Source organism: Lepidochelys kempii, chromosome 8 (assembly GCF_965140285.1).
Source record: "Lepidochelys kempii isolate rLepKem1 chromosome 8, rLepKem1.hap1, whole genome shotgun sequence".
In the NCBI taxonomy this organism is placed as follows: Eukaryota; Metazoa; Chordata; order Testudines; family Cheloniidae; genus Lepidochelys; species Lepidochelys kempii.
The window spans coordinates 22,616,076-22,641,991 of NC_136387.1; the positions used below are offsets into that span (position 1 = coordinate 22,616,076).

General features: G+C 45.8%; 1 protein-coding gene across 4 annotated transcripts in view; it reads left to right on the forward strand.

Annotated features, from left to right (window-relative positions):
• The first annotated feature begins 244 nt into the window (after window positions 1-244).
• HTR4 (5-hydroxytryptamine receptor 4) overlaps window positions 245-25,916 on the forward strand; it is a 208,315-nt gene continuing 182,643 nt past the window's right edge. For all 4 annotated transcript variants that reach the window (XR_012160260.2, XR_012160261.2, XM_073355855.2 and 1 more), the window contains exon 1: window positions 245-488. The gene's annotated coding sequence lies outside the window, so the exon portion shown is untranslated. The remainder of the gene's footprint in view (window positions 489-25,916) is intronic.

The window sequence follows — 25,916 nt, forward strand, 5'->3', positions numbered from 1 at the left end:
GACGGCTGAGAAGAGTTGACGCTCTCCGGACACGCAGCGAGAGACTCCCGTCCCCAGAGCCCGGCTGGAGCAATGAGGGCACGGCCGGGTGCGCGAGGCCCGCTCCGCACCGCCACTGCCCGTGCCGCCGCTGTCCCGCCTGCCCCGCTCCTCCCGGCTCCTCCCTCGCTCAGCCGGCGGGCGCGGCTGGCAGGCCGCCGGCCGGCGCTGATTGGCTGCCTCTGAAAGGCGGCGCCGGAGCATCCAGGACTTAGGAAGCCCGGGGAACCGGCGGCGCGGTCAGCCGGCGGGGGAGCTGCTGGTCCGTGCGCTCGTGGCTGGCCAGCAACTTGGCTGGGAGCGGGGCCAGCGAGCGGCGCCTGCCCGAGGGGAGCGGGCTGTGGGACAGGCCGGGGAGGCAGCCAGCCAGCCAGCCCGCGGGAGGATGCAGACGGCCGCGTAGGGAGCTGGGCCATGCCCCTGGGGGCCAGGCTGCGCACACGGCAATGGTAAGGCGCCGCTGCCCTGCCCGGGGTGCAGCCCCGATCCTGCCAGGGTCCCTTAGTGAGCGCCCGGCCCGCGGAGACCTGCCTCCCCGAGGGGCGCGAAGGGCCGTCGGGCTGTCGTCGGGCTTTCTCCGTCCGCCCCGCGCGCCGGAGGGGCAGGGATGCGGCGTGGGGCCGGAGTGGCTCCGGAGGCAGTGGCGGAGTCTGTCCGGGGCACGTGCTCCGAATTAGACTTGGGGTGGCGGGACTGTGGGTGTGCGGCGGACAGGAGGAGCTCTCCCACGGGGGCTGAGACTTTGAACTTGGCCACCTGCCGGGTCAGTTCCGCGTCCCTTTCACACTGAGGAACAAACACCCCATCCTCCGTGGGGAGGGCAGCTCCCTCCGGCCCGGGCAGGGGGCCGAGCCAGTGCGCTCCTGGGGCATTTCCACCTCCAAGAGTTGCGGCAAGACAACTCCGCTTTGTAGCTCTGATTCCGGCTCACGGGTGCATCCCCCGATTGATTCACGGCAGGAGGATACAATACAGAGAACTAATGCTCGAGGGACGAAGAAGCACAAGCCAGGAGCTGTTTTCAGCCGGCGTTTGAGAGCAGGGCTAGGCTCGCTGAAGCGGGGAACTAGGGGGAGGGCTGATCCACCACCTGGCAGGAGCTGTAGAGGAGACGGCTCTGGCCCCAGTAGTGACCAGACTGCGTGGAGAAGTGGCCCGTTCGAGTTGGGCAGAGAGTAGGGAGGAGACTGGCTGGTGCAAGCCCCGGAAAAAGGGGGCCACGGTTCTCCTTGCCACTTGGTGCTACTCAGCAGTGGCACGGACGTTGGAGAGAAGGTGTCTCTCTCTCTTGCGCTCCGGCTTCTAGTCTTATCTGAGTCCGAGGGTGAGAAGTTGGTGCATCGCCTTGCTCTTGGAGCCTGCGAAGCCCTAACCGCGGGTTGATTTCCTTGCAGCGTGAAGCAGGAGTGTAGCTGAGCCGTGAGGGAGGACACTGTCCTTGATCAGAATGCCATAGGCAACGGAGTAAATGCCTTTACGGGGTCTCCGTTGTTCCTGGCCTTAAAATATTCCATCAGTAGATGCACTTTGTCCAAGAGACTGTGGCTAACAGTCAACCCACTGCAACATATTGCCCTCTCTGCCCAAAACACCCCAGAGGCAACAAGTGCTTTTAGTCTGAGGAGCTCAGGGGAACACTTTTCAGTCTGACTGTGTTTGATAGGGTGTATTCTGAACAACCATGATGTTACTAATCTCTGATTACCGGCTAGATACCACAGCATGTGTTACCGGGCCAAGTTTATTATTATGAGGTTACAATAGCAAATCACCACCAGACTTTGTATATGAGTGTAATTCTTAAATCTCTAAGCTTCATGGGCCAAATTGATCTGCCAGGTAAACCCAATGAAGTCAGTGGAGTTACACCAAGAAAGAATTGATCTAATTTTGTCTGATTTTATTGGTCAAGGTTTATAGAATTGCATATGTAAAAATACTGTCATAGTGATTGTACATGCATAGGGAAAGCTATCTAATTAGTGATTGTCTGGGCAAATGCCTACAACTACAGGTGCAAGGTTTGTGTCTATAATTTTGGGCACAAACTACAAATCCAGTCTATTGCTTATATGGTGCCAGAAGACTGACTTAAATGGCAAAGCAATAGAAGGTGGAAAGTACAAGTTTAAATGGCATGTACTACTTGATGGAAGGAGATCTCTCTAGCCATTTTGTACTGCCTTCGATCACCATAGTGTCCAGGTACCTCCCCCAGGTTACTGAATTGTTATAGCAACATCCCCTGGTACCCTTGACTTGATGTCACCGAATGTGTCTGCTAATATTTTCAGTCAGCTGGAATTGTTAGTAATGATCCACGTGAAGGTGAGGCACCTGTGACTGTCTGTTATCTGCCAACTGGCAACAGTGGTAGAGAATGCAGATGGTATATCAAGGAGTGTGCAGAGAAAGGGGGGTTTGCTGGGCTCTGCTGGAGTTGATAACCTTCATTTAATTAAGCTTATATTAGAATTGCTGTTGCTTGCTTGAGGGATCAGTGTTTTCTGGTGAGTAATGGTGCTATTGGAATTAAAACAGCTTTCTACTTTGACAATCACATCCACAGAGAAGGGCTTTCCATGGTGTTTGGATGTGATAGGGCAAACCTGTGGTCACTGCAAACTCCTGTGACTGAAGGCAGGGCTTAGTACTCTCCTCCAAGTCAGACTCCACATCACCAAGGACCTGAACTAAAGTCATGTGTGGGTGTCTTTCCATTTACTCCAGTGGGCTTTGGATCATGTCCTAAGAGCATGGCCGCTTCATGGATCTGAGCGTTGTGAAGAGAGAGTAACTATCTCCTTCCGTGGATGTTCTCTCTGTGAGAGAGACTGAATAGCTGGAGCATGAGGAGCCCCTTCTGGAGAGCAGCTTGAGAGAGGTTGAGGTTGAACTGGCAGTTTTCTTTAACCACAGAGCCATCTTTTATGGCTCCAAAACAACTTTCCCCCATGGAAAGTTCATAAAGTCTGAGGAATTAAACATGCAGCTGCATCAGTGCAGTCAGCAGAAGATAAGCTCAAGTTTATCAGGTCTGAGCACCGAAATGAAGGGGTGGCAGCTAACCTGGGTTGGCTCTGTGGAGCATGTGATGTCATGACTTCTTCATTTCTCTTATTTCATGGAAGGAAGTGGACAAAGCTTTATGTGAATATAATCTTGTGTTTAATGAGGGGACAATGAAAGATTTAATTACTCAATCACTTTGGCAGCTGACTGCAATTGCCAGGGATAGAGGAGACTGTGCATTGGTTTTGATAAAGGTTACTAGGTTTTATTGTTTCTGAATGATGACTCTGTTCCCAAATCCACTCCAAGGAACTGGCTGCAGTCAGGTCTGAGATTCAGTCCCTAATGAAGGTTGTCTTGCAGTCTGCATAAGGCTGTGAAATACCAAGGAACTGAAGAGTTCACATTGTACAGCACCTAAAGCCCACAAATGGGCTTGGCTGCTGCATCTCTTCTCCACTTTAAAAGCTGAAAGGACCACTGATCGGATTTCCCTGTAGCATTCCCTCCAGGAGGGGGAACTCACGCTATCCTCAGCGGTTAGCACTATAGCCTTTGTCTCACAGAAAAATGTGCATACACTACACATGTTGGTTGATTTTTAACTAAAGATTTGATAAACTTGTCAATTTCCTTTCAAATAGTTGATTACTAGGGACAGATCTAACTGTCTGTGATCCTCATGGTTTTGTAAACAATGACTTAAAAGTGAGAAGAGAGTAGTTCATGGACATCTCTTGCTCATTTATTCAAAATACCCTAGGATGTCTCCAAACAGTGCACTGAGCTAATGTATGCCAATTCTATTCCTGTATCCATTGCCCTGGTGTCTTCCCTCCCTTTGCCCCCCCCCCCTCGACTACAAGGTGGTCTACATCCACCTGTCATCACTTGTACCTATTTAGGATCTCATGTGCTATCCTTATTCACGTTGTCCTGCTCTCCATGAGTTGTCCCTTGGAAATCTACAGGACTGCTTGGAGAGTCAGGTGCTAACCAACATGAGTAAAGGTGACAGAAGCAAAACCCTTGATTGTAAGCTCTTTGGGGCAGGGACTGTCCTTTATATCTGTACATAACCAGTGACCCCTTTTTACTGGGCTAAACCAATACATTTAAAACAAAGTTTAAACTTCTTCCCATGACTCATCATAAGCCTATGGAACTCAGTGTCACAAAGTGTTATTGAGCAAAGACCTTGGTAGGATTCAAGGAGCCAGATCCACAGCTGGTGTAAATCTGCAGAATGTCAATTGATTTCAATGGAATTGTGCCAATTTAAACCAGCAGAACATCTGGCCCAAAGAGTTTAGTAATGATTTATATGAATAATATCTCCAGCAATTGTAATCCTAGCTAGTTTAATCTACCACACCTATAAACCCTCATGTGTCAGGGCATAACTCAACCACTACTCTCCTTGGGGTTAGGAAGAAGCTCTGTAGACTGCTCCATAATTATCCACTTCAGATTTTCTTGCACCTCCCTCTGAAGCATCTGGTACAGACCACTGTCAGATAAGATAGCCGATTAAAGGGATCATGGTATGAGCCACTGTGACCATACCTGTGTTCCTTTGTTCAGCTTGTTAGGTAATGTCCCAAACTTAAAAACAAATCTGCCTCAGAGGTCCCCAGATTCCAGGTAACATGGCTCTAGGGAAATGGGCTGTCTATTGAAATTAAACAAAGATAGATGCCTATCTAGAAACCTTGTTTTGCATTTTGTCACTATGCCTGGAAAAAAAACAACCTTGCTTAGAAAGGCAGTGGGACAAGAATACAAGAATTAGTCTAATGGAGGGAGTATTTCCATTTCTCCTAATAGTTGCTCTATCTTTAGATAGTCAGTTATATTTTAACTCACCCCCTTTCTTTGCCTCAGCTCTGCTCTCATCGATCTGATGCCCTCTCCTTTATGGCTTATGTAGGAAAATAACATACATAGTGGTAAAAGCGTCAGAGTCCTGTGGCACCTTTTAGACAGATGTATTGGAGCATAAGCTTATGCACCAATACATCTGTTAGTCTATAAGATGCCACAGGACTCTGCTGCTTTTACACATCCAGACTAACATGGCTACCCCTCTGATACTTGACATACACGGTGGTAATTTTTGAGTTGGATTTTTGTGAAAAGTGGATTCTAAAAGGTAGGAAGGTGTCCAGTTAATTGGATTGTGACCTATTGACTGCCACTATTCCATATAATCTTTTACCTAAGTTGCCGCTGGTGTAAATTAGTGTCCCTCCATTAGGGATAGGCTTAGACCCATATGCTCAGTGGAAGTCAATGGGACTTGTGGCAATATCCTGTCTGATACATTTTCATGCTAAAAATAAATATTGCAATGGTCTCTATTTTTTTTTTCCTTGTTAGTCTCTGTTCCCTAGGGTGCCCTTTAGTCTCATGACACCTTCCACTACAAATGCCTTGGTTCTCCATACTGCACCAATGTGTGCATCATGAGGTGCAGTTTGGTGTGCATTACCTCCCAAGAGGTGGAGAAGGGACAGTCAGTAGCTTGGATAACATGAAACTGACTCCCATATTTTTGAAGCAGCTGACTTGAAATTACACAATGTGACCAGATTAATTAGACTTATTGTTTTAACAAATTTCATTTGGGGTGGGGGTGAATCCAAATGAATAACAGTGGTTGCAGACACATGAGTTACACTGGGAGACAAATACAGCAGTATACAGTGGAAAGCAAATTAATTTGAGGAAAAGACAAATTGAACTTCGCCAGCTTTATGTAATTAGGGAAACAATTACAGAAAATAGCAGGAGGTGCAATCAGCAAGTAGCAGTGATGGAGGCTGGGTGCAGGGTGACAGCTGTTCTCTAGGGATGTAAGTCACCCAATGCATAGGGGCACCATGAAGCAGATGCAGCCCCACTCTTGTCCTATTTTGAAGGCTTCTTAGGGGAGCAAAATGGCAATAGATCTCGTGCTGGGCCCCCTGCTCAGGAGTGACTTCCCTCTTGCATCCCTGTTGCAGTCTGACTTAAAAATGTTTATTTTTAATTACTTTTACAAACCTTTCCAGTTTAAAATGTTTGTTTTGTGCAGCATGGGCTGGTTTCAAAGCCCATTCATTGGCAACAACGGGAGTCTTTTTCTATTGACTTCCACATGCTGTGGATCAGGTCCTGTATTTCACATGGCTTACATACATGTTCTGTGCTCAGCATTCTGCTGGCACATCCACACATACTTTCTCACTCCACCTCACTATTCTGTACTCCTCATCATATGGCCTGACTTTCAGGCGTGCTCCGCACCCACCACTCCAACTCAAGTTAATCAGAGCTGCGTGGGCTCAGTAGCTCTGAAAATCACACCTGAACTGTCAGGCTTGTACACCCATCCTCTCCCGTTCCCACATCCACTCTGACTCCCCATCCTCTTCCTTGCACACCTCTGACTTGGTGGCCCACGTTGATCTTTGGAAACGTGAGAGCTGTCCAGCCAAAAAAAACAGTGCAAAGCTGCAGTCACAGCCAGCAAGACTAGAGTGCAGACCCACTAGTGCTCAAGGTTTATGCTGCAGCAACATGGTTCACAGCAGCAAGTGCTGGAACTGTTATTTCACAAAGAATTCATCCAAGCTTAGAAAAAGCAAAACAAAGAGACAGCATAGGGCAACAAAAAGGCATTTGCTCATTCCAGCTGCTCCAACTCAGTTTACTCAGTCATATCACTGTGGAAAGGCTCATTATTTTCTTAATTCCCCCCCCCCCCTCAGTTTGAGATGGTAAAGAGAAGTCCTGCCCTCATTACAGTTCCCATGGAGACAGATCTGATGCTGTACTTCAAAGAGGGGCTGGGCAGGCAGCTGGCATTTTTGTCTCCGCTAGCAGAACTCACTGTCTGGGAGGATCCTACTGCTTGGCTCTGCACCATCAGTTATCTCGGCAGTCTGTTGCTTCATCCGCTAACTAGGCTCCCTTAAAGCCAACTAGCAAACAGTAGGGGCTTTGCTGATAAGGAGGAAAAGATCCTGTACCTGTGCTATGCCCGAAGTTGATGTGAGAAAATTCCCACCTCTGTAAAGTGCTGCACATTAATTTGAATGTAGTCTGGTGCCTGGAGCACAGAACACAGATGTTGCACATTGGAGGAGTCCAAGGATATGTCTACACTACCCAAAAAAAGTGTGTACTTAATTCAAGTTAGCGAATTCTGCTTAAAATAGCTGTGAAGACACAGCAACTCCACTTTTTAAATTCAGATAAGCAACTTGAGTTCAATCACAGTCCTCTCTATAGGCTTTAACAGAAAAGGGGTAGACAGGGAATCAGAACTCCTGGCTCTGACACTGACTTCCTCTGTTGTCTTTGGTAAATCCTGTCGTCTTATTCTATCGGTATAATACGGACTTACCTCCCTCACAGGGTTATTGTGAGAATGATTACATCACCTTACCTCTGAATTTAGCCTGTAAATTCTAGAATACTTATCCAACTATAACACTTATGTCCATAAAATGTGAACTGGACAAATTTTGACATTGTCCCTTTAAATGTCAAATCAGCCACTCTAGTAGTGTAGGCATCAACAAAGGTCCTGCTGTTTTTTCCCTCCAGTAAATTAAAGCACCTTTCAGAGATGATGATTTCCTGATGGCCTGCTCTGGGATATTCTTCCTCATCTGAATAGTCCTCCCTCATGCCACGAATGCGTAGAGTTTGGTGGGACTCATTGGCTGAGCAAGCATGTACAGGATTAGGCCCCAGGTCTGTAATTAATGCAGCAGCAGGAGGGGATCCAGTTTGATTTAATACAAGTCTAAACTTTTAGAAAGTTTGCGGAGTAAATTACTGAAATCTGCTGAAACACAGGCCCACTTTGTTGCTGCACTGGTTACAATTGTCATTGTTTCCATCATAAAATTTTCCTGAGGGGTGGGGCAGGGGGAAGGGGATGGTTTGAAAAGCAGCACAGCTGATTTCACTGAGATCAGGTGAAGTGGCAGACTGTTTCTTTTCATGTGTTCATTTTGCAAAATGTTGTCACTTTAAACCCTCTTTTTTGAGGGGCAGAGGAGGATGGGTTTCAATAACTCAGAGCTGGACTCCAGGCTTAGCAAAGGCCCGGGAAGCCAAAATGAGATGTCTGTTGTGAGTCACATTAAGTTGCAAAATGTACATCCTGCTGAAATCCTTTTTATTCTGTCTTGATGCATGAAATGTTTGTCTTTAACAGGGGGTTCTTAGCCTCTTCCATACTGTGATACCATCTTGTAAGAGAATGGTTTGGCCAACCTCTCCTATATGTTTTGAGCCCCACTTCCCAGCGTACCCAGGAAGAAAGGGGGGAATGGTCACAATGCCCTTGGAACCTGATTGTGAGAACACCTAGTTTATAGAACAGGGAAGGTTTTGGTGAAACTCTAATGTACTCTTCGGTTCCCAGATAAACCGTCCCATTGGTAATGGATACCTTTTGTGCTATATGCAAAGATGATGGGCCAGATGCTCAGCTGGTGTAAATTAGCATAGTGCTATGCTGATTTATGCCAGTTGGGAATATGTCTCAGTCTTTTTCAGATCATCTAGTCTGACTTCCTGCTTAAGACACAGGCTATAGAAGCTGAAAAATCTGTAAGAAAGACACACACAAGAAAAATTTAAACTGGCTGAGGATTTGGATCTAAAATGGCACCAGTGATTCATTGTAAATCAAGGGAGAGGGGGAATAAAAAAAAGAAACCAGTATTTGAAGAAGGAAATTGTTTCCTTTTAATAATTAAAAAAAAAAAAACCTGTTTAAAAGTGTACTTCACTGTGAGAATTTCCAGACAGCACATGTAAAAGTGTCTGGAAAGAGAATAAAAAGCAGCAACTTCAGGCAGTGGTTAGACCTCCCGCTCTCCTTTCATCCCCGGCACTACGCTTCACTTTAGACTTTTCCTTGGAGCTTTGCTTTGTGGTCAGGACTAGCATTTTTATTAGGTTTTGTGCAATGTTCAACTAAGCATTTATAAGACTATGAGAGCCCAGCTATATTGCATGAGGACAGAATCTGGCACCCTTCCCCATGTCCCACTGAAATCAGCAGGATGACGCCGTAAGGTGCTACTAGCTGGAGTAAAAGTATCCAAAGCAGGCTCACGGGGATAAGCAAAGCAAAAGATGGGACATTTTAGCCACCCAGTGTCCCATTTGCTGGTGTGATGTGCCAGACATCCGCCAGCACAGATGGAATACCTTGATATTCTGTTACAACCAAGGGCAAATGCTCAACTTAGGAAATGTTTGCAGCATGTGGGGCATCCCACAAATGCCTCCCCATGGATAGGAGTGGCAGCTCCTAGGGGACTTTGCATGCCTTGCTGGAGCCTGAAGGATGCTTTTGCTCCTCTCTGCTCCAAAGGCACCACTCCTATGTGGGCACCAACCTGGCAAATTTGGCTGACAGCCAGGTACTCGCGGACAGAGTGGCTTTGAGGAGAGCCATTAAGGAAGAAATGACTTGAAAATGCTGCTAGTTAATCCCCACCCAAAGCCATAACCATCCAACACAAGAAACCACAAACCAGGGAGCAAATGGAGATAGATCCTATTAGAGAGATTCTGAGGACTGAATTGGCCATAGAGGCTGAACTGCTCTTAACACTTTAGAAAAAAGAAAAGGAGGACCTGTGGCACCTTAGAGACTAACCAATTTATTTGAGCATAAGCTTTCGTGAGCTACAGCTCACTTCATCGGATGCCTTCCACTGAATGCATCCGATGAAGTGAGCTGTAGCTCACGAAAGCTTATGCTCAAATAAATTGGTTAGTCTTTAAGGTGCCACAAGTACTCCTCTTTTTTTTTTTTTGCAGATACAGACTAACATGGCCGCTACTCTGAAACCTAACACTTTAGAATGATCCCTTCAGGGCAGGGGTGGTGATAGGGCAGTGGGTGGGAGGGGAGCTTCCTCTACTACTGCCTTTGTTGTACTTACTCTGTGGGTAGTGGACTTTGGCCTCAGTGGTTGTGATTCTAGAGCCTTTCAAAAGCACAAAACTCCACTGAAAAGGACAGTAGGGAAAGATGTTGGTTTCAGCTATTCTTAGGGAAGAGGCAGAGGCTGCAAAATGGAAGGAAGAGAGGCAGATAAGATCCAGAGCCTTAACTGGTGCTATGTAGATGGATTAGACAGAGAGCATTTCTCTTCTGTGGGATGCTTGGGAACAGCTGTTCTTTAACAGTATTGTGAAGAAGTGCTGACAGCCCTCTCCCAGCCTTTCACTTACATAGGGGAGCTCTTCCTAGAAAGCAGGACAAGATTTTTACACAGGAAATATATTCCTGGACAGCTCTCTTCCTTTGCAGAGGCTCTGACATCTGGTGGGCAATTGGACATTTTCCGTATTGCACCTGTCGCCTGACAGAAATCAGATGTTTAACTGTTTGTCAACTGTTAATCCAGTGGGATGGAAAAAGAAGATGTTAATAGGGCAGCTTCCTTTTCTGGAGAGTGGCAACGACCATAATCTCCTCCCTCCCTGGGATGTTTACAAAGCCTAATGAATTAATCTTTACAAGGGCTCTATTGGTGCAGAGTGATACGTGCGTGCTGAGAGTTATGATACTCCCTGTGCTCTAGCTAGGAGGATGGAAGCCATGTGTCTGATTGGGTGTGGGGGATGTAAATTGCATTTCTTTGGGCCAAAGAAGTCCTGATCTTCCCCTCCCTCCCCCCAGGAGAGCATTTCTCCAAGAGAGGTCCGGTGGTGTTACCAGGTACAGGAGCTGTTAGTTTTGGGGGCAGGGTGAAAACTGAGAGAGGATGCACGCATTGGTGCCCTCCATCTAGCCAGAATTGCCTACTTCCCTGGTAGGGTGGATTGCATCTGCTCTCCTCTGCTGCAGCCTCCTTCCCGGGTGAACTACCAGTCATCGGGGGCCCTGGGTCAGGGTGTACATGGCAAAAACTGGTTTGCACCTCAGTTGAATCTGTCCCTCTGTCATTTTCTTCATGAGAAACCTTTCCCAGCATCAGTATCGATGTGGACCAAAAGAGAATTCGGCACTAATCAGTAGTAAATCAGCCCTTAAACCCCAGGAAATACATGGCTTTGCAGTGCAGCTGCTTCTACTGCTCTGGGAGGGACCCTCTGGCCAGGTGAGCTACCCACCATGAAAGTCCAGAGGTAAAGAGAATGTCTGGAAGAACAAGCCCTGTGAAGTTGGTTGCAATATTTAACTGGTCATGCATAGGGTGACCAGATGTTCTGGTTTTTAAAGGGACAGTCCTGTATTTAAACCCTCCTGCAGGTGGCCTGACTTTCTTAAACAGGCATATTGGCTGATATTTTCTGTCCCCCCACGTCCCCAACAGTGTTGGTGGGCCCTACTGGTGGGGGATCCAATGATGGGGGGTGAGTGTGCAAGGCTGGTGGTGGGGCCCTTAACCTGCTTCCCCTCTCGCTGTCCTCTCCCTGCTTTGCCCCTTCACCCTCAAGCCCCACTGCTCCTCCGTTATTCCCCCATCACCAGGGCGCATCCCGTCCCACTCCCAGCATTGTGCAGAGAACCAGCCCCTGGTCAGCACGCTCAGCTCATGAACAGCCTGGCCGGCAGGCTCCTTCCTTCCTTTCCCCACTGCCTCTGGTTGGGCCAGCACGCCTGGAAAGCCCAAGACTCTCCAGCCTGCAGTGCTGGCCAGGAGGAGCTGAGCCTGCATGTGCCAAAGCCACGCACAGTACTGGGACAGGGAAGCCTCTCTGCCCCTCAGCTAAACTCTGGAGGGGGAGGGGAGGGGAAGCAGTTTCCAGACTGTTCATGCCTCAAACCTGTAGGCTCCATAGCAGCCCCCAGGGCAGGCGCTTAGCACTCTTTTCGCACCCCTGCCTCCTGGGTCTTGCCCCCAGGGAGTGCAGGGCAGCTCCGTCCCCTAGGCACCCTCCCCTGCTGAGCCACCTCTCTGGCTGGGTTTGCTGGAGCCCTGCAGTCAGGTTCCCTGGGCCCTGGTGCACAATGCATTGTTGGGGCTTAACCCCTTCCTGCCCATGCTGTAGCGGGGCGGAGAGGGGGACAGGAAGTTGCTGGGTTATACTGGTGGCCAGAAGTAGCTTGGAAGTGTTAGCTGGCTTTTGACACTGTGCAGGCAGGAAGGGACAAGCTGCTTCCAGCTTCACAAGCAGTTGGGGGAGGAGGGAGATGAACTCTGCACAGACACAGGCCAAGTCACGGCTCCGCCCCTCCCCCACTCCTGCCCTGCAGCAGGAAGCAGCTCCCATCCCTTCCTTCCCGCACAGTGCTGAAAGGCTACTGCTGGCCACATTCTGGTATGAACTCTGGCAGAAATCTGAGGATGGGATCTTGCATCCCCCCCTCCCCACCATGTGTTGCCTCAGGAAGGTGCAGTGCCAGGTACCAGGAGAGGCAGGTCTGTCCTGGGGACCCAGTCAGTCATGGAGGGTGGAGAGCACCAGGCAGGGAAGGTCAGGTGTCGGTCAGTCACCCCTCCCTCTGTGAGAGAGGTGTATGGGAGTGTGTGTCACCCCTCCCCGGGTGTATGTAGGGGCTAGGGGTGTGTGCCACCCTTCCCCATGTGAACCCTAAAGCAAGAACAAAAAATAGTCTCCAGGAGACACCACTGTGTCTCAGAAAACACATACAATCTGCACTGAACACAAACTCGCTGCTGGCCTGTTAAGTCATCTAAGTCATTAGAGACTAAAGGTGCACTACATGGACAACAAAGGCATAGTTGTCACACAGATAAACGCAGCATAGATTAGTTATGTTTATCTTGGGTACTTATGGCCCCCCATTACCACAGCATCTTATAGTCTGACATATTTATCCTCCCACCATCTCTGTGAGAGGGCAGTACTATTACCAACATCTTAAAAGCTGAGGGAATGTGGCTTGCCCAGAGTCACATAGGACAACTATGGCAGAGCAGGGACTTGAAGCTGAGTCCTAAGCTAATGTCCTAAACCATTAACAATCCTCTTCTTAGGTTACAGTCACAAACTCCTTTGGTCCTCCCCTTGACTTTACATTGGCAGCTGATAGCAGTTCCCTCAAATGCCATGCAACCAGTAGTCTGTGTGTCCTGCTCTCATCCCACTTACACTCTTAAAGGAGAAGAACCCATTCCACCATGACTGCCTTGAACACCAGTTCTAAGAGCCTATCAGAGCATTTGGGGTGGCAGGTGACAGTTTCTCCTCCAATCGAGTTTTCACCCTAACTCAGTCTTGTTTGTTTCAATTGTGAATTCTCCTCTTATTTCCCCATCATTCCCATATATTTAAAAATAAGAAATCCCAAATCCAGCAGTGCTTGGGAGAAGCTCAGGTTAGCCATGAACATCCTCATGTCTCCTAGTGGCCAGACCTTGAGGGGGAGGTAAAAGGTGGGGGAGTCATACTTCTGGGAAGTCAGAGATGTTCTCTTCTAGGGGCCAAATGCCAAAGTCCATACTGAGGTTTCACTTGGTTCTTACTGAGACACAACTTTTGATTGAAATTAACAGACTTTTGAGCAAAGCAAAACCTGAATGAAGAATCCAGAATTTGTCTACCTCAGCTTGTGACGCATGACTAGGAACACTGAAGCGGCTGGGGAATGGAGAATGGAGCAGGGGTTGATCTGAATCCAGGCATCCATCCAAGTGAAAGACTGCAAAATTGGCCTCTAGCATCAGGCTGATTTGACCCAAGGGACAATGCATAAATATCTTTTTGGCTACATCTAAACGATGAGCTATTGGTGTGATTCCCCGCACACATGCACGTGCTCGCGCTAGGTCTTATCAGGCTAGCATGAGTGTGTGTATAAATAGCCGTGAAGCCATGGTAGCACAGGCAGTGATGGTGGCAGCACGGCTGAGCTGTGCCAGGAACCGGTAGGTGCATTCTCCACATGGCTAAGCCGTGCTGCTGTGGCTACGCAGCTATTTATCCTCGCATTAGCGCCCTGAGAGTGTGTATGAGTATGTGGATGAGAGTTGGGAATTACATGCCTCGCTCGTAGTGTAGATATAGCCTAATTGACATAACTGATTTGCAGAGAAGGGGCTGTCACAAGATGAGGATGGTGATGGGTAGTGGACATTCATTGCTGAAGAGGTGATGTCTACATTTTCATGGAGAAGGAGAGATGAGGGATACACAGGGTTGGTTTTAAATTGTCTTTCTCAGGCTTTCCAGGAGATGTCAGCAGCTCTAGTACTGAAGGGTGTTTCCTTGCTTGTGATGCAGTAGGAGACATGAAGAATATGTAAACAGGTTAGAAAGCCTGGTCCATCCTCTATGTGAATATGGAACTGGGATTCAGTGACTATGCCCCTGTACCATCGAAGCCAATGGGAGATTTTCCATTGAGTTGAAATGGGAGCAGAATGGTCCATTATGTTAACTGGATTATTGGTGGTGGGTCTGGCAGAATCTGTTTACAACATTCCTTCTCCGTGAGACAGAGACGGAAAGACAAGTCCCTCCCAGAGCACCATGATAGGAGACTAAGGCCAGGTCTACGCTACAGACCTATATCAGTAAAACTATGTTGCTCCAGGGTGTGAAAAATCCACTCCCCTGAGCAACATAGTTCTACTGACCTAGTCCCCATGTAGACAGAACTATGTCAGCAGGACAGCGTCTCCTGCTGACATAGCTGCCACCTTTCAGGGAGGTGGATTATCTATGCTGACAGGAGAGCTTCTCCCATCTGTGTAAGAGCATCTTCACTAAGGCTCTGGCTACACTAGCACTTTTGTTGGTATAAATTACATTGCTCTGGTGTGTGGGGGAAAAACACCCCTCTGAACCATCTGAGTTACACTGACAGAAGTGCTGGTGTGGACAGTGCTATGTTGGTGGGAGACACTCTCCCGCTGACATAGCGATCGCTGCTCGTTGGGGGTGGTTTAATTATGTTGACAGGAGAGCTCTCACATCAGCATCGAGCGGCTACACAAGCAATTTTTACAGAAGTGCAGCTGAATTGGTATAGCTGTTCTGCTGTAAGCTCGCTAGTGTAGACATGGCCTACACCGATGCAGCTGCTGCATGAAGCCAAGCCCTTTCTAAAGTCACAAATGGTTGTACAGCTCTTTGAGGTAGACAGAAGGTGCTATATACACTCTGTTCAAGAGGTGTTAATGGACCACTTTATCTTGAATAAAGAAAAGGAGTACTTGTGGCACCTTAGAGACTAACCAATTTATTTGAGCATGAGCTTTCGTGAGCTACAGCTCACTTCATCGGATGCATACCGTGGAAACTACAGCAGACTTTATATATACACAGAGAATATGAAACAATACCTCCTCCCACCCCACTGTCCTGCTGGTAATAGCTTATCTAAAGTGATCATCAGGTGGGCCATTTCCAGCACAAAGTCTGCTGTAGTTTCCACGGTATGCATCCGATGAAGTGAGCTGTAGCTCACGAAAGCTCATGCTCAAATAAATTGGTTAGTCTCTAAGGTGCCACAAGTACTCCTTTTCTTTTTGCGAATACAGACTAACACGGCTGTTACTCTGAAATGTATCTTGAATGGTCCTTTACAATATGTGCTAACTACTTATGCTAAAAGAAAAGGAGTACTTGTGGCAGCTTAGAGACTAACCAATTTATTTGAGCATAAGCTTTCGTGAAGTGAGCTGTAGCTCACGAAAGCTTATGCTCAAATAAATTGGTTAGTCTCTAAGGTACCACAAGTCCTCCTTTTCTTTTTGCGAATACAGACTAACACAGCTGCTACTCTGAAACCTACTTATGCTAAACAATCTGTTCCACCTTGCATTTTGCTGTGATGATGGGAGTACCAGGAAAAGCTCCGTGGCTGGAAAGCTTGTCTCTCATTGGACTAACTTCTGTTGGTGAGAAAGACATTACCTCACCCACCTTGTCTCTCAAAACTACTATGAAAGATCACGTAGAAACATTAGCTAATACAGAATGTAACAACACTACTTATGTAATGATACTACCCAAAGAGAGAGAATGCTGTGCTTCAGGGAATGCACTGGTTACTAATCTTTTTCAGAGCACAATTCAGGGTTTTAATTTAAGCTGTTTGTTTTGATCCTGCCTCTCTTGGCAATAAGGTGTACTATTTTAACAGCTGAAAGCAGCAGATAAGCTACCTTTGCATTCCTGCTTGCACTTTGGCCATAGCTGAGGATCGGCCTCATGTAAAGATGTGCACTTTGGTTAGAATTGTTTTCAAGGGATGGTGAGTGCACAGTGTTCTGCATGTGATTTCACAGTTTATTACCTTGGCCATGATGGGCTACTGCAAGCTGAGGATGATGGCTCTACAGGTGTAGCATTGTTGCTTAAGGAGAAACTTTGCTTAGCTGGCAGAGAAATTGTTAACTATTGCAGACAGTGCCCAGAGCTTTTCACATGAAACAGCAGAACTCTAGTATCATATTGTATCAAAGATCTAAAAAAAACTTCCAAAACTTGTTACATTTTGGATTGGGCTCTAATGTAGTACATGAACTGGAACCATAAACTCACTGAACATTAAATCCCACCAAATGATGGTAAATCCATCCTCCTCATTGTATCCACTCATTGTACTCCACACCTGAACATAGCCATTATATGAACAACATACCCTCATATCTCAATGTCTGTACTTTGACCCGTTAATCTTTTACCCCCAATCGGGGAGATTGCAGATTATGTATTCCTTATGTCACCCGTTCCTAAACCGAATTTCGAATTTCCCTTGATAATCTGTACCTTATTCCCTGATAACCAGAAACTTCTATGCTTAAACTCTGTACTGTTTTTTTACTTCAACATTATCTTAATAAAATTATTAAATCTGTTAAAAATGCAGGGACAAAGCTGAGATTGCTTGGGTGCCAGCCACAGATATTTTTTTTCTCTGTTTCAGGCTGCGTATATTAAGATTTGGTGTCAGAATTGTTTATGTAACCTTAACTTGTGAATTCCACAGCATTTATTTATTTTATTTATTTATACAGATGTGTTCAGTGATTTTTTTGTTTCAAATTATGTTTAATAACCTCAACTGCAATTAAAAAAAAATTCTTTTGGAATTATGACATTGGAGTGCCCACAGGCTTGCATTTGCACTGTAATGTCATCACAAGGGGATATTATCTATAGACTTTGATTAAGATTACAGCGATATGCTGTATGAGCTGTAAAGGCTGGATGGTAAATGTATACTTCATGAAAAACACTGCTCAGCAATTATTCTTCAAAACATTAAAACCGAAATACAAGAAATCAAAAGGAATTGGGTCCAGATTAAGGGTCTAGCTTCCTGCAAATTACATTTTGCTAAAAAAAGATATTATTTGTATATAAGCTGAATCCATGAAAACGGGGAAGTTTAAAAACTGACTAAATGATACAAGTCTAAGTGGATTTTCACATAGAATTAGCATTCAGGCTACAGTTTTGATAGAGTCATAGATATTAAGGTCAGAAGGGACCATTATGATCATCTAGTCTGACCTCCTGCACAATGCAGGCCACCAAATCTCACCCACCCACTCCTGCAATAAACCTCTCACCTATGTCTGAGCTATTGAAGTCCTCAAATCACGGTTTAAAGACTTCAAGGTGCAGAGAATCCTTCAGCAAGTGACCCGTTCCCCATGCTACAGAGGAAGGCGAAAAACCCCCAGGGCCTCTTCCAATCTGCCCTGGAGGAAAATTCCTTCCTGACCCCAAATATGGTGATTAGCTGAACCCTGAGTATGTGGGCAAGATTCACCAGCCAGATACCCAGGAAAGAATTCTCTGTAGTAATTCAGATCCCACCACATCTAACATTCCATCACAGGCCACTGGGCCTATTTACCATGAATAGTTAAAGATCAATTAATTGCCAAAATCATGTTATCCCATCATACCATCTCCAACATAAACTTATTGAGTTTAATCTTGAAGCCCAGGTAGGTCTTTTGCCCCCACTGCTTCCCTTGGAAGGCTATTCCAGAACTTCACTCCTCTGATAAACACAATATGTTGATGAAGTGTCAACATGGCTTTTGTAAAGGGAAATCATGCCTCACCAATCTACTAAAATTTTTTGAGGGTGTTAACAAGCACGTGCACAAGGGTGATCCAGTTGGTATAGAGCAGTGGTTCTCAAACTTGATCCCAGGCTTCAGTCTGTTGAAATCCAAAACAGCTGAGATATTTATTAACATACCACTCACTGATCACTTGGAGAGAGAGAGAGACTTTTGCTTGACTTCTCCCACATTTAAGACGAATGTTCTGTCTGCCTCTTCCCTCCATTTTCTCAATAGTTTTTAAGTGAGAGTTTTTCTAAAATATTCTCTCCTGGGGCCTGATACTGACAGCACTGCTCAGCATAAGGGTGCTCACTCTACAGCTGGTCTCATTGAGTGGGGAGCAGTTGTGCAGTGCCATTCAGTGTGAGTATGGGTGGCAAATAATAATTGTTAGAAGGCCTAACACCTGTGTGTCTATGGGACACCCTCCCAAAGGCTCTTTTGGACAGTCCTTTCATTCATCTTTCACCAAGCTCTGAAACAGAAATAAAGGAGCTCCAATTTCTGGTTGCTTTCTCCACCATCTGCCATTGGACCAAATCCTGAGGTCCTTACTCAGGCAACCCCACCAATTAACTGAATGGACCAGTGGTGTGGTTTTCAGAGATGTTGAGTCCTTCCAGTTCCCATTTAAGATTGCAGCTGCTTAGTATCTCTCTGGATTTTACCCTAGTCCCGTGGGACTTGTGACTTCAGGGCTTCAAAGATTTGGCACCTAGAGTTTACTTTTATCAGTGAAGGAAGTCACTCCACTCTTGCTTTCACACTATCAAGGTCACAGGAATTATTGGTGCCATAAAGTCACCTTTTAATGAGGGGGAAGAACTGGAGCTGGGTATGACAAGGAAAGTTTTAGCACAGATCCCATCAGCAACTGTGTTAACATTTCAACACAGCCCTGCTGTGAGACAGAACAATTATGCAAGATGATAAATGAAACAACTTAGGAACACCTGTGCCAGCATACACTGCTTGGGAAATTCCAACTCCAGAACAGACACTGTATTTTGATACCATGGGGATTGGGACTTTATAAATACCTAGAAAGATAGGCAGATAAGACTGAACTTCGGTGCTGCATGATGATTTTGATTAGAGTTATTATCCTGCTGGAGGTAAACAAAGTAAAATTATATGCTATAAATAAATGTCCCTGACCTGTGGCTGGGTCAGTTCACCATCTGTACACAGAACTGTAATCTCTGTAGGGATCTGACACTACCTGGCATCTCTGCTGAGATCTGTTTGTAATGCTGTATTGACTAAGGCTTGCTGAAAATTTCCCATCACAACTGTGTTTGACAGAAAATTGGATTTTCAACTAAAATTCTTTTGTGAAAAGTGTCTAATCTTTGTTTGTTTGTTTTTGTTTGGGGGGGAGGGAGGGGAAACAACAGAAAACTGAAATATTTCAGTTTGGACATACTGCCACAGTGCCTTGTGGGAACAGTAATTCAGTTGCCCCATGTCCTTCCATGGCTCAGGTTCTCCAGCAAAACTACATCTCCCTTGATACACCATGGACAGGGCTCCCATTGTGGACTGCCTCCCTTCTCCAAGATGGGAGAACGTGGTGCATCCTGGGAGATAGAATCTGAGTTGGGAGCTTGGCCTATAGATGAGAATAGGACCATGAAGCACCCAAACTACAAGTCCCATGAGGGATTGCAGCAGCATTTCTGAATCAAAATATTTTGGTTTTCAGCTGAATTTGTTTTTTTGACTGAAAGTTTATGGTAATTGAATTTTTGCCAAGAAATCTACATTTTTCCATGGAAAGTTTAGTAGAAACTGGTTTTGTTTTGTTTCATCAACATTTTCAGCTGACAAATTGACCATTTTCTGACCAGCTCTCCCATTTACATGTAAGCCAATGAGAACAGTGAATGAAGGGCAACTTTCAATGGTTAAGAAAGAGACAGCAGGAATAAAGAGAGACTCAAACGACTTCTCATAGCATGTTTTCCTTTTTCCTTGTTTGATTCAAAAATGCATTTCATTGTGGTTCCTGGAGATTCACTGATTGCTTAGAGCATAGAAGATTAGGGTTGGAAGAGACCTCAGGAGGTCATCTAGTCCAACCCCCTGCTCAAAGCAGGACCAACACCAACTAAATCATCCCAGCCAGGGCTTTGTCAAGCCAGGCCTTAAAAACCTCTAAGGATGGAGATCCCACCACTTCCCTAGGTAACCCATTCCAGTGTTTCACCACCCTCCTAGTGAAATAGTGTTTCCTAATATCCAACCTAGAGCTCCCCCAGATGCTGTGGACCAGATCTTCAGCTGGTATAAATATCATTGCTCCATAAAATCTCTATGGTGCTACACTGATTTACATCACCTGAGAATCAGGCCATGTGCCTAATGCTTACTTGTGTATAGTTATAGTTTAGCCTGTGTACCCAGGCAGCCTATAGGAAGTTGGAAACAAAGTTTTGTTTTTTTTTTCCTAATACTTCCTGCCCCGTTGATTCAATGGGCCACATCAATCATTTCAGCCTCAGCTAGTACACTAAAAAGTGTTCCTCCATTACTGTGTATTGGCAGGACTTTGTCTCTTAGTTCTGTAACAGGAAGTGATGAGAAAAGGAGTACTTGTGGCACCTTAGAGACTAACCAATTTATTTGAGCATAAGCTTTCGTGAGCTATAGCTCACTTCATCGGATGCATACTGTGGAAAGTGTAGAAGATCTTTTTATACACACAAAGCATGAAAAAATGGGTGTTTACCAATACAAAAGGTTTTCTCTCCCCCACCCCACTCTCCTGCTGGTAATAGCTTATCTAAAGTGATCACTCTCCTTACAATGTGTATGATAATCAAGATGGGCCATTTCAGGCACAAATCCAGGGTTTAACAAGAAAGTCTGAGGGGGTGGGGATAGGATAGGAAAAAACAAGGGGAAATAGGTTACCTTGCATAATGACTTAGCCACTCCCAGTCTCTATTCAAGCCTAAGTTAATTGTATCCAATTTGCAAATGAATTCCAATTCAACAGTCTCTCGCTGGAGTCTGGTTTTGAAGTTTTTTTGTTGTAATATCGCAACTATCATGTCTGTAATCGCGTGACCAGAGAGATTGAAGTGTTCTCCGACTGGTTTATGAATGTTCTAATTCTTGACATCTGATTTGTGTCCATTTATTCTTTTACGTAGAGACTGTCCAGTTTGACCAATGTACGTGGCAGAGGGGCATTGCTGGCACATGATGGCATATATCACATTGGTGGATGTGCAGGTGAATGAGCCTCTGATAGTGTGGCTGATGTTATTAGGCCCTGTGATGGTGTCCCCTGAATAGATATGTGGGCACAGTTGGCAACGGACTTTGTTGCAAGGATAGGTTTCAGCTTTCTTAGGTCCTCCCACTCCCTACAAATCAGTCCTGATGAAAACTTTGCAAATACAGACTAACACGGCTGTTACTCTGAAAGGAAGTGATGAATATCTCAGGAGATATTCAGACTTGGCTGGAATAGCAACTGCGTGGAGATTTTGCCACAAAGCCTGTCTTAGGGCCTTTTCGGTCAATTTCTAGATCCAAGAGGTTTGGATCCGTTCAGATGAAGTGATAGGCAAACCTCAAAGGGCTGAGAGGTCTGGTGAGAATGGATGCTTATCTGCTTGTGTTCTCACAGAACAATTTCTAGGATCAGGAATGCCTTCTGAATGAGGGGGGAGTGCTGAAAATGGCTTGATTACTTCTAAATATGGAAAGCTATCTCCTTCCCCTCCAAGATTTCTCATCCCCTCAAATAGTCCCAGTGAATCAGTTTGGAATTACTCCATGACATGGGCATGACAAAGACTAACAAGAAGTGTCCATTTTGAAGATTCAGTTTTTGGTTGTACTATCGCTGTGCTGCTCAGTTTACACGGTGTGTGGGGATCTACTAAAGGCTTCAAGCTTTTCATGAATGCTTGGCTATTTGCAGCCATCTCTGCAAGTTTTGTCCTGTATTGATTCTGCTGTTCCACATGACAGACAGCTCTCTCTTCTCTCCCCTTTTCAATGCTAGCCATATTCTGCTGATATTGTGCTTTGCATGTCCACACCTATAGCCATTTAAAATGCCATAGATAGCACACAGCTCTGGGTACTACAAAGTACATTATGAAATCTTCTCAGAGGCTTGATTGAGGGAATGCTTGATCTAGGTCAGCACAGAGAATCCTTAACCCAAGGTTAAGTGCTCCAGTGGTCCTGCTGCCCCAGCTTGGGTGCCAGTAGGGGAGAAGTTAATATCTGAAATGAAGCTAGAGCCCTTTCTGCTTTCACTAGCTCCTCCCAGATACGTTGTTTTTTTCTTCTTCAGGAGGGTAAGTAGAGAGGTTCTGATTTGCTGATGTTTCCTGAAACAGGTGCATGTGGACTCTGGTAATTACATGACATGAGAAAGGGCAAAAGGGGCTGGATACAAGTGTGGGCTGCTGCACATGGAACTGCAGGGTTGTCTGAAATGCACCAGGAAAAAATAATTGCCAATTGCACTTTGCCACAGGCCTTCTCAGGATTACCTTAATAGAAAGCAGCTTTCTTAGGTCCTCCCACTCCCTACAAATCAGTCCTGATGAAAACTTCTTGGTCAAAAAATCATTGCTGGCTACGTTTACAATAATCGGTGCATGATTCAGAGAAACCACCTTCTTCCATTTAGAAGAAACAGTCTCCTCACTGTTGGTAGTTGGTAAGCACAGGAAGGCTGTAGTGGTCTGGGGAGGGCGGGTGTTGCCTAGTGGTTAGATAAGCAGGCATGGGTTCCAGTCTCTGTTCTGTTATTGATGTGCTGTGTCACTTCCCTGCTCTGACTCCCCCTGCCCCCATCTGAAAACTAGGGATAATGAACATTAACCAATGGAGGATGAGGTGGGTGTTGAGGCCTAGTTAATATTTCAGAGCCTTTTGCCATCCTTGGATAAATTAAATAATTCTGCTTTTGTTCCAACAGTCCATATCCCTGTTCTAGTCAATCTGGCAGTCTGGAGATAATACTGAATTAGCTGGCAAGTGTGTGGAGGGAAAGAGGTGGATGGAGGAGGAACAAACGCTCCTCCCACTTTCTTCTCTGCTGCCTCCCCACCCACTTTCTCCTGGGGCTGGCAGCAAACTCAACACCTCAAATTGACTGGATCACTCTCATTTATTCACTCCCTTGCTTTTTCTCTCTGCTACGCCAACCGCCAGATAAGGCGTGAAGTCTTCTGGGGCATTTGGCTCTGTAACCCTTTCCCTTCTTCTGCATCTTAGTTTCTCCATCCCATCAGTTCCTTCCCTTGACCAAGGCAGTGTTCCTCCCCTTCAGCAAACGGCTGGTCCCCGCCATAGCTGTTTGGGTCCCAGGACATTTTTTACAGCTTTTGTTTAATAAAATAAAATAGTAATAATAAACAAATCAGAGCATAGCCTGAGGAGCCAAAACTAGGAAACCCAAGAGAGACTCAAAGCCTCAGGCTTGGCACGCCAGAACATTTTTAGGTGATTAAGACAAAAAAGGCATGTTAAAAAAACACCACTACAAAAAGAACCCCAATGACTTCTGAAAAGAAAAATGACAAACACTGTGTACAGTGATTACCATTCTTCACTTAAGTTCAAGCCCTAGGCAAAAATAGTATCATGTACAGGATGCTCTGTAGTATTGTTAGTACTGAATCAAACAGGGAACGCTGCTGAGAGACATTCCAGGGCACAGACACACACAGGCCCAGACTGCTGCTTGCAGATCTGACCTTCCTCTTCTTTGCATGGATTGTAAAACAGAGGTCCTGACATCCATGATCACTAGCGATCGCAGGGCACTTATTGTAAATGTCAGGATGTTAACCCCACATTCCTTCAGATACTGTGTTCTGCCTCCTTGTTTTGCTGCCGCACAATACTAGTCTTAGCTTCCTGTTTTAAACTGGTATGCAGTCTGGTGGTGCTGTGCACTTGTGAACAGTGACGAGGCTTCGCTACATTGGCAGCTGCCCTTCCAGTGTAATTGCGGCGATTGCTGTGTACTGTGTGGATTGCATAGCAGTCTGTTCAGCTTCATGCTTGCGGGTTGCAATCTAGGAAGGCTGCCATGTAAACGTCAGATGCGGTCATTATTGGCCAGGATCTTTGCAGGCAGGGCTGGTTGAGAATCCATCAGAGGGAAAGAGGAGGAGCAAGTTTCATCTCCCCTACTCTGGGGCTGTGAGGGCCAGTTTGACTCCTAATGCAAGCTAAGGCTCTCTGGGGCAGCTGTGCACAGCACCCTCCACTCACATAGCTCCTATGTGCCTCAGGGTATCTGGGAATGGAGGTCTGCCCTGGCCATAGCTCCTCTTGCCCCTAACATGTCCGCTGCCTTCAGTGGCTTACCTATGGCCTATCTCTGCTTCACTTCCAGCTAGGGTTGCCAACCCTCCTGGATTGTCCGGGAGTCTCCAGGAATTGATCTTTAATTAGAGATAATGTCACGTGATGAAACCTCCAGGAATTCATCCAACCAAAGCTGTTAACCCTACTTCCAGCCCATCCCAAAATGCCCCTGTGGAGGCTGCCCCTGTTCTCCCCGTGGTGGTGGTGGTAGGGGGCATACCCTGTACCGGCAGGAAATCAGGGAGTTTGGGGCCTTGCTGCATAAAGTGCCTGTATGGCAGTGATGAATTCTCCCAGGATCTCTATAGGATGCAGGAAAGGGTGGCAGTTTGAGGCTGTTTCTTGGCCACACTGGGCTGTAATGGTCCCCCTGTATGGCATGGCCCACTCTCGCACTGAGGGAGATCCAGACCACTGTCCAGGGCCCAGCCTGAGTATCCTATGGTCCTGGCCCTCCTCTGCCCCTCCATGCTTCCCTCAACTTTCCTGTGAACAGCTGAATTGCACTAGGTTTTGCTGCGGGAGGCCTTAAATGCCATGATCAAGCAGGATTTTCCCCTATGAATATAAAGACTTCAGTTCTCTGCTTGCTTATTAAACCACTGAGTCTTGTTACTCTTTGAGCAAATTGGCTCTAATTGCGCTGGTGCTTTCTTCCTATCAGTAATTAATAGATATGCCACATAACAAGCCTGGGCTTAGTTGTGTACCATAAACATTTGCAGAAAGACATTACAAGAGCCCAGATTTTGGCCATAGTATTTCATACTCTAGAGAATAGGATTTACAGTACATGTGATTCTTAGCCTAGTCATGTGATGGTGTCCAGGTGAAGCAATTCAGTCTCTTACCCGCTCTCCTGCATATTTCACTTTGGAGCCCAGATCCCCTGGCTTGTTGGGATATGAAGATGAATCAACAAAAATATTTCTTTTGAGATTTCCCCTTTAGCTCAGGCTGTAACTACATGATGGGAAGGTGAATTCTTGGGTGAGCAAGCTCTCCTAGAGGAAGAAGGAAGATCTTTATAAGATGTTTATAGGATGTAATAGGGACAATCTATCCTAAATTCTAAATTACTGAGGGACAATCTACACTCATTGCTGTATTTGCTTTTCACGAGCTACTCTTAGTATAACCTTTTATGAGTGTACCCAAATATTTGGATGCTAATATTTTAACTATCTCACTGAATTTATAAACCCTAATTTGGGATATTGCAGATTATGTACTATATGTATTTCATGACTTTTAAACCAAACTTTGTACTTTTAGATAATTTAAGCATTATACCCAGATGTACAGACACTTTCCTTAACCTAGGTATTAGATAATTTTAACATTTGCTTTAATAACAATCTTTAAATCTCTCCATTGCTAGAATTTTATAAAATGTCCTGTCTAGCTGCTCTGTACATTCCTCCCACCCCTTTCTTTCACAGGCTTCCTGGTTTTTATAGCATCAAATTCCTTGCCTAAAAAGCATTT